Source organism: Anser brachyrhynchus, assembly GCF_964034855.1.
Source record: "Anser brachyrhynchus genome assembly, chromosome: 1".
Classification (NCBI taxonomy): domain Eukaryota; kingdom Metazoa; phylum Chordata; class Aves; order Anseriformes; family Anatidae; genus Anser; species Anser brachyrhynchus.
The window spans coordinates 27,826,887-27,836,886 of NC_137694.1; the positions used below are offsets into that span (position 1 = coordinate 27,826,887).

At 33.9% G+C, this 10,000-nt stretch overlaps 1 long non-coding RNA gene across 2 annotated transcripts in view; it reads right to left on the reverse strand.

The window, feature by feature from the left end:
* Positions 1-4,330: 4,330 nt before the first annotated feature.
* The window catches only part of LOC308189726, a 12,035-nt gene continuing 6,365 nt past the window's right edge, over positions 4,331-10,000 (reverse strand). The window contains exon 3 of one of the 2 annotated variants that reach the window (XR_013946541.1): positions 4,331-8,047. This is a non-coding gene — a long non-coding RNA (uncharacterized lncRNA). Of the gene's footprint in view, positions 8,102-10,000 lie in introns of both variants that reach the window. The other variant, XR_013946542.1, reaches the window with a different exon arrangement.

The window sequence follows — 10,000 nt, forward strand, 5'->3', positions numbered from 1 at the left end:
TCTTTGCAGCAATTTAAAATAAAGCATTTATTCAGGTTAAATCATCACCAGATTAATTAAAGTTGAATCATTGCTATGAGAAATGCCTTATTTTGCAGAGTAAGGTAAACAAAATTTACATATTAACCACCAAAAATATGAACCGTTTTATAGTTAAAAGACACAATTTAATGATTTAAGTGAGCACTAGGTTTCTAACACACGTAAGCAAGAGCTCCCTATTTTGAAAATGTAGCATTTAATAACCATCAATACACAATTCTTTCTCAGAACAGATTTTGAATGTTTTTGTACAATTCTCTAGTAATAGCTACAAACAATAATAAAAGTAAATGATATGTTTCTGAAATGATCATTTAAACTAGATTTTCACTTTAATAACAGTCAGCTAATAAGCAATTACAGCACATGCTTTCCTCTTATAAATACTAAAAATTTTATTTCCTTTTTCCTCAAAAAGGTGTTAAGAATTAATATTAAGTGCTCATTTACAAACACATATTACCAAAATCACTGTTAAATGAAAGGGATTCCTTGCATTAGACATTACATTTTAATGATAATTTAAGGAGGAAAAACAAACACTTTTTTATTATGTTATTCATTAGAGAATTATTTCATTTTGCACAGAATTGTAACTGTTGCCAATTAGACTGCCAGTATTAAGAGACACTCTAGTCAGGATATTCCTTGAATTACATAATTCACCATATCCTTACTAATGAAAAGTTTAGATGACTGCATATACTATGCAAAACTTCAAGCTTTACGTCCATTATCTCTTTATTCATTCACACACAATGTATGTTTTTTATTCTGTTAACCAAGAATGCAGTATAACATATTTATCTGAGTAATGTGTTGCAATTCAGTTTTGCTTCAGATAGAGTACTGCAAGCAATTATATCTATTTCATTCCATAGAAACTCATCCTTCTCTCTCTCTTCCTTTTCTTCTTTATGTTTTTAAATGCTACATCGCCATATGTTATGTGATCTGCTAAAATCATGCAGACTTACAAAGTTCTTCATTTACAAATGGAAGCTGAAGTAGAAAACTTTTGACTTTTGAAATCTTTGATATTTAAATTGTATTTTCATGTGGATAGAAATAGCTCAGTAACACCATTTTAAGTAATCCTATAGTTCAACCTTTGTCTTTCTAGTCTAAACATTTTTATATTTCTCTAATGTTTATCTGGACTTTTTCAGTATGATGTATGTCAAGGAATCAGCCTAAGCGATAAAAGCAGGAAGGGAAAGTCTGCATCAGTGAGTATTTATATTGGCAAGAGCTGACAATTTTACAAAAGAAAAACAAATATAGAGGCTGTTCATTTCTGAAATGAAATCAGCTTCACTTCATTTCTCTCAGGAAAACATCATCACATGAAATGATATAAATCAGTATTGATATCACTAAGCTTCAAACTAGAAGAGACAAATGCACTCTGCAGCACAGTAATTCAGTGGCTCTGAGTCAAGTTTACTATTGTCTTGTTTCTACTGATCATCGTAAAAATTCCCTGTGAAATAATTATCCCTAAAACAATCAAGACAGTATATCTCTATAAAGGAGAAGATCGATTTAACAACAAACTCTAGATTTATCTGTATTGATTAGAGGACATTCAGTGTAATTTTAGTGAATTATGTTTGGCTTTCATTTCCCAGTAGAAATTTTTCTTGTGATGATCAAAAGGTAAATTGCAAACTACTACATGGTCTTTTGTGTGCTACCTACATAATATCTAACTATTACTTTTCAAAGAAACATTGATGTAAGAACGGACAAAATATATATATATATATATTTACACATGATATCTTACTATAAAAATCATATGACTGTGTTTATAGCACTTACCTAAGAGCCTGATGTCATCTTCTCAATTCATTAATACAGAAATCAGGACTGCACTAAAGAGTCTGTGCTAAAGGAACAAATCCAAGATCATCTTATGAGAATAGAATTAGAAAGATTAAGAAAGTAATATGATTTTTCTTCTTAAATAGGAGTAATTTCAAACGAGATGTTAACGCTTTCATGTCTGAAACTTCCTTACTAGCAAGAGGAAGAACTGAAGGAATCAGATTCAAAGACAATTTAATGTATCTGTAAGTCTGACAACACTGCTGATACAGTTTAATTGAAGACTAATTGGAACTAAGAAGGCTAGTTATTTTGTCAACTGCATGTATATTAGTTCCAGTCATTTTTAATCCTATGTAACGGTGATAAAGAGTCTAACTTACTTTGTTTAGTTAATAACATTAGGCCAGAAAGGATCACCTAGTCATTTCATGTTACTCAATGCACTGCTAATATAAACAATGTCTAATTACACTGATGACATACTTCCATGAAATGACCAATTAGAACATTTACTGATTCTAAATGTTCACTATTAGACACATTTCCACAGGCTTTCTGTGGATGGTATTAATAAATTCTACTCCAGATTGTAGGAAGCACAAGGACAGAATGCATGGGGAAAAAGTTCTTTCTAGATAGCACAAAGATTATTTCAGTGTATTAGGAACTGTTATCTTCCAGAAAGGCTCCCCCTCCGCACAAATATTTCAAATGAAAATGCACTTTTTCGTATTCTCTAGGAGCATACAATTTTGCATGTTTTTATACTCTTCTTGCTGAATCAAGCAGATCATACCGCATGTTTAAGACATATGGTAAAGGAACTATGTTAGCATTTTTATATTTAGACCTACAAATTTTTAGTGTTTTGTATTAGCTTTAAAAATTGATTTATTGACTGTGATCTGTAGTTGGCATGAATAATACAGAAATGTTTCTTATTTATTTTTGTTACTTTACTGATGAGTCAGTAACTGCCCCCTGGAAACATCAGTCCAGCATATACCAACTTTTTATGAAGTGGCACAATCTGACAATAAAATGAAAACAGAAAAATAGAATACATAAGAACAATTTCTGCCTTGTCTAAAGAAAAAAATGCTGACACTGTAAAAATTGCATTTTTAATAGTAGGATGTTTATTCCTTATGTAATCATACTAAAAAAAATTCCCAGTTTTGTTAAAGTAAATAACAGCAGATCAGTATGTGCATTACCAAATCTAATTAACATGAGGTATTAGAAATACTGGAAACAGGGAGACAGTTATCTGAACAATTTAATACATAAACAAATGTACTTTTAGAAGTACATTGAAATCAATGCATATAATAAACCCAAATAAAAATTTGAAACTGCAAAACTCTCTGAAAGTTTTGATATCAGTATTTGCTATACAGGTGTCTAAAATGCTTGTCTGCTACATATGTCTAAAATGGGTAAGGTCTCAATCCTTTTCCACTTAAATGAGTAAAAATGTTACCACTTAATTCAGTGCGTTAGTATCAGGTGCTTTTCCTGCTTGTGTTAGCTGATGCTATTACTATTCTACTTACAGAAAAGCGTTTATTGGAATAAAAAGCAGCAGGATGACCTACAGATCTGACCACTAAGAATTGTTTGAGAGAATTAAAATGTAACTTAAAAACTACAGCATGTAAATAATTACCATTTGCTAAAAATAAAATTAACAAGTGTTCTTTTAAATTAATTGGTATATTCTGAATGTGTGCTACATTGTCTTATCCAGGATATTTAAAAATGAAATATATGATAAACTTTGTCTTCTTGTAATTAGATTAATAAAAGAGAGTAATTAAAAGACTCTTACATTTTTTTCTAAGAGCTAGAAATTATTAAAGTATCCAGAAAAGAATCTAAGCTTTTATTTAAAAAATCATTCTTTGAGCTGAATTGCAATAAATCAATAACAATGTTATTGTTCAATAGGTAATAACTGTCTTCATATAAACTGAAAATATTGTTTGGGATGATTAATATACAATGCAGCATTATGCATTTGGGAGTGTCGATGCATAATTTTTAGTCCTAATGTTATTATGTAATTGAGAGAACATGTTCATTTGCCCTAATAACTACTAAGATGCACTTAATAAAATGAAATGTAATAATACTTGTAATTTAATCTATTCATGGAAGTAATTTTAAAAGTCTACCATTCTCTTTAATGTGGATAACATTCATAATTTATAAAGTGTTGTGATGCAGAATTGACAATGCCATTGTTTTTTACATTTTGAGATGATTCTGCAGCCTTCATTATCTGCATACCAACCTCAGGATTATCAAGGGCAAACAAAAGATAATTAACACCAGAAACAGGCAAATGCAGGAGCTACTGAGTGAGGTTTCTCATTTAATGCAGAACCTTTGAAAACTGGGAAATGGAATAACTACTTAAAACCTTTTTCTCCCCCCCTCCCTCCCCCTGCCCCTGAAAAATATTTCAATGTTTTCTTCTCTTCATTTTTAAATATCAGGGTTTTTGCTATAAAACTATATTGCTATGTTCACCCTCATATGAATTCAGTAAATGATCATGATAAGTATTATTTAAAAGTACCAAGTGTTAATTTTCTGCAGTGTATTTTTGTCTAGAACAACAGAGAGGCTACTAAGGTATGGATATTCAGAATCTATTGTTTCATTTATGTGTAAAAATCACTATTTCTCCATGCCTTATTGGACAGTGCTCTAAGATAGGGGCAAAAATATCTTCTTCACTGAGGTGTTTAATGAATAAGGTATATTTTTATTTGCGAAGATCTTGTGTGACTGCCTATGGCACTTTTATACGTACTCACAACAGAACAATAAAGGTTTACTAAATGCTGATATAGGTCCAAGACAATATATTTCAAATAGAAAGGATCTCTAGAACTTTTTTTTTTCTTTTTTTTTTCCCTCAAAGAATCCAGGCTATGATCCTGCATTGCACTCTAAAAGGTTTGCCATATAACTAACCATTTCAGAAAATAATCGGTGAAGATCCTCCATGAAAAGAACCTTTTGAATACTGGGTAAAGAAGCATTGTATCATTAGACTCTTATCCGTGAATGAACATCCTTCTACAAATGGTTCAGGAAAAGTCATTTTACAAATGGAAATATAGGACAGTGACATTCAGAGTTTCATACAATTTACAGGTGTTGATGACAGTCCAACTCCCCGCCCCTTACTTACATAAGAAATTCTTATTACAAGGGAATGTGATTATTAGCCTATGAACCATCCATGAAAGATTCAGCCATTTGTGCTTAAATGGCATGATATATTACCATATATTACCACTTTTTACACTTTTGAACTGAAAATACTTGATAAGTAACTGATCCTAAAATTATATGCAAACAGAGGGAGCTTGCTTTCAGTCCAGTGCAGCAGGCTGACAGCACTGTGGGAGGATGGGGGGATGACATATTAAGATTCCAGTTGTAAGACAGTTCCATGAGATCAGTTCTCTTCCAAGATATGGTGCCAGTTATATCTATGGCAGCACAATCACTGTCAGGGTCATCCTTCTTTTCTGCTGCCCTGACAAGAACCACTCTATCCTGCATGCCCACATTGGGCAGTGAAAGGTATGAGGAAGTGAATGTGATGGACTCTTCTCTGCCCCTCAGTAGGACAGCAGTGGTAGGGACATGCTGAAATCAAGGCCCAGTGCTCTCTTCACATTCGTGGTTTGATTCTCACAGGCAGACAGGTCAGAGCACTTAAGTGCCTAAAATCACACAGGCATCTATAAGGACTCCCAGGCACTAAGTTGTCATTATTTGCATCTTTACTACCTGGATGCTGTCTACACAATTCTGAAGCACAGGGCTCCAAATTCTTTTCGCTCTTAGTTGGAAAGCTTGGGAATTTGAAATAACTTAAGAATCAAGATGATAAAACTCCTAAGTGTTATGGGTAATTCTTTTTTCTTATTAAAATTCCTATTTTAAGGATATTGGCTTCAGTTCTACAAATATTTATATAAAAGCTTTTTAACCTAAGGTCTTTAAAAAGAAATGTACCGTGGCTGGACAAGATAACATGTTCCTTTGATGTAATAGAGAATAGCAGTTCCTTCATGTAGTATTATTTACTTAAAGTCCTGCCCCCCACCCCACCGCCCCTTCATTGAACTAATCTTCTATTTAGCTACCCTTGCCCTGCAGGAAAACAAGGCATACTCTCTACTATCTTCCAACTTCCTTTAAATACATTTCATGGAATACAATACCTTTTTTTATTTACATATGGGAAAACACGAAGTTGCAGCTTGATCACCAGGCGACAGAGAAAAGAGTACATGATACCAGGCAATGTCAGAGGACATCCAAATCTTCCATAACAATCACTACTATCCATACACCCACACCTGTCTCCTGAAACAGGCAAGGCAATGCCTGTGTAGACATGTCAACAAATAGAGTAGATAATGTAGACCTTTTCCATTACAGAGACACTCTGCTTCCACACCTTATCCTTTTAACTGCTAATAATGACAATAATGACCACAATAATAAAACTTATTTCCTAATCTTTGCATGTATTATGAGACTCTTTCTCAAAACTTGTCTCTAGAGCTACCCTGCACAATTTTCTGAACATCTTTTAAGTGTCTGTGGTGTTCACAGGTTTATTTTAGAAGCTTACTATAGACTAGAATTTTCAGAGATTTGTAGTAAATAAGGAGGAATACTGAATGCTTATCAGCTGTAGTGAGCTAAAATAGCATACGCTTCTTATTTACATATTTTTAAGGTTTGCATTGCATTTAACATTATATCCATGCTATGCACTCACATTTTCTACGTATTTATTTTACCAGGAGATGTGTTTTGGAAATTTATGTGGTTCTTTCCAGACTGGCACAGTAGTTAAAAGACACATCAATTTAGTCTGTGTGCACAGTTCCCACCTGTGTCATTGGGAATTTTGTGATGAACTGAGAACAATAGACAATTATATAATAAAATGCAGGTATTTAAAGATGTGCTAATAATAGAACACTATAATACTGGCATGCATGTGCATGCACGTGCGTGTGCATGAACCAGAGTTTGTCAGAATTTGGAAACTTAGGTGAGATTACTAAAACTACTCTTATTATGTCTTATATCCCTTATGAGAGGAAACAGGACTGTCTTTTCAGCTGCTGAGTTCCTGTCACTTCATATAACCTACCAAACTGATGAACTGCTTTAGCTGTGTAGAGGCTCACATGCTATGATCTATTATAATTTAAAGTGGATTACAGTGTTCATTCTTGCAACTGCATACATATTAAGAGCTTTATGATACACCTTCAGGTAGAACCATCTTACTGCCATATAGGTGGCTCCATGGCAAACTGGCCAGTTCCAGAGTTGTAGACTCCACACAGACAAAGACCTCGGAGCAACAGAGCTTCATCAGAACAGAAGTTTCTAGAACCAGGCAGGATGCCTGCAGAAGGAATTACTTTCATCCTGTATATGAGTGAAAATGAGCTCCATTTAGGCCTATATCTGCAGTAAAGTACCTGGAATTCTTGGGAGAAGACAGAGTAAGTTAAACAAGTTTGACAATAAGTCCCTAAAGTTTCAAATAAACAAGTTAACAAGTGTATCAAATAAACAAACGGGTTATGTATACAATATATTGGATACAGATTGATTTTTCTCCCTGAAAGTGCATGCACCACAGATATATACACCCACAAATTTGTTGCCTGAGGTTGAAATGATAGCAGATAACTGTCAGAAAATAAATGAATGAATAAATAAATAAATAATAATAATAATAATAAAGCCTTTCACTATATTAAAACTCAGTGGTCACCTTCCAGCATCTAATCAAGGAAGATTGTTTCAAGGTAGGTTACACATGACAAGGAAGCACCGTTTCCCAACATTACCGACTTAGCTTCACCTGATGTTTCTGGTGATCAGAAGAAGGATGAGTAGACTGTCACAGTCCTGCAGCACCTCAAAAGTCCAGTTTGACACCTGCAGGAGGCTCCTCACACCATGGACATGTTTGGAGGTTTTCGGTGTTCATGCCCTGCCAATGCCATGACTGCTTTCCTGGATGGACTCTTGCTGCATATTATACTGTCACTGCTTCTAATACCATTCAGATTCTCCTGTCTTCAGCTTGGAGATCCATTCTGGAACACATCTGAAGTATGGGGTCAGCTTTGATATATGGTCCTCCTTGTGCTGCAATTAATAACTTAGAACAATCAGGAAAAAAAAAAAAGTATACTTTGATTTTCCTGGATAAAGTTGTGCTTCTGATACTTCAATGGTAGGACTTATTGCTTGAATAATTGCAATGTGCCAGATTTCCAAAATGCTTACCCAATGACCATAACTGCCAAATATATACAGTAACTGCAGGAACAAAGAAGTGGGTATGTAATCTGCCTGTGTGTGCAATTACAGTAACAGTTGTTCGTACATGTTGCATGAATGTAGTTTTATGTATGCAATTATGGAAATCAAAGCCTGAACTTGTAGTGAGAATTGTAGATACCTCCCTAACTGAAACTGATGCCAGCTCTACTTTCTACTTCCAACTGACTGAACAGCTTTTAAAACTCTTTTACTACATTGATTCTTCTAGCTGTCCATGCACACTGTGTCTTATAACGTTATTCAATTGATCTATAGTTTTGAGGGCCAAAGTGGATCTCTAGAGAGAAGGAGAATAATTGGCCAAGTTTATCAGTCATGCCAGATAAACTTCTACAATTCAGAGTGAACTCTTGTGAGTGGAGTTGGAGAAAGGAGTAATCTGGAACTTTTGAGTGTCTCATTGATGGGAGAATAGACTGAAGAAGCCCCTGTTTGGTGGTCCAATTTTTCAGTGATCACAGTGATCACACGTAAGTTACTGAAGCATATCTATTAATCTGCATGCTACATAATGAATAAAGTGATGAAAAAATCTTGATTCAAACCACAAAATGATTTATTTGAGTTAAAGATGGTTGTTGTTATTGTTGTTGCTGTTTTGTTTGGTTTGATTTGGTTTGGTTTTGAATTTAGCTGTGGTTTGCTAGAGTGCACTTTTTGTCCAGAAATTCTCAATCAACACTTTTGTAGATTTCTGTCTTTTGTGTGCATTCAGGCTGCAATCTGAAAGTAAGTTTCAAGTTGAATTAATGTAGCTACTAGATATGCTCAGAGTCTGTCAAGTAAGGAGAGTCATACCATAACCTTAGCTTTGCCTGTGAGTTTACAGTAAAGTTCGGCCATGGAAAAATATGATTTGCTTGTGTCAAACATAGAATCTAAATAACTTTGACTTACAGAAGCTAATTCTACCACTCAGATTTGTGAATTCATTTCAAAAAGAATAGAAATAATTAACTTATCTCCCAGGAGAAAAGGGAAGAATAGCAACTCCTATACAGGTAAATGTTTAATTAGACTTTTTGCATGTGCAAAGACACAAAAACAAACAAGCAAACAAAAACAACTACAAGTCAAAAGTCACTTCATCTTAACAAGTCCCATTTTCTTTAAGAAACATATTATGGATAGATGAGCATTTGTGGAAGTTACACTTCAAACTTAGCTGCTCTTAAATCTAGAAACAATGCCTCAAAGATGATTTGGTGGTCAGCTCCCTTAAAGACTCTGGATGTGCATCTCATGTTTAACTATTTATCTCTAAGTGATGTAACAGATCTGAGGATGAATATATGAACCAATGCTATGAGGGCTGAGGGGGAGAAGTTCCTAACAGTTTATTAAGATAAAAACAACACTGATATGGTTTGGGTTTTTCACGGTAGCACACACACAAAAAAAAGTAACATCACTGGAAATTCCCTTCAGTAGTAATTATTATGGATAGATATGAACACTTTAAATTGTATAGCAAATAATAATTTCATAGTCCCTATGACAGGTATATATCTCAGTCATTTCTCTATTTATACAGTACTATAGATGGACATTGTATTACTTTTAGTGTATTTAATTCTCCACCTTTGAAAAATAGGTATGTCTGACAACCCAGATCATGTTCCATCTTTAGAGTTTCATATTACCACATCAGAAAAAGAACTGGGCCAACATAGTGGAAAGTAGCAAGCATATTCATCATTTTCCATATAATGAG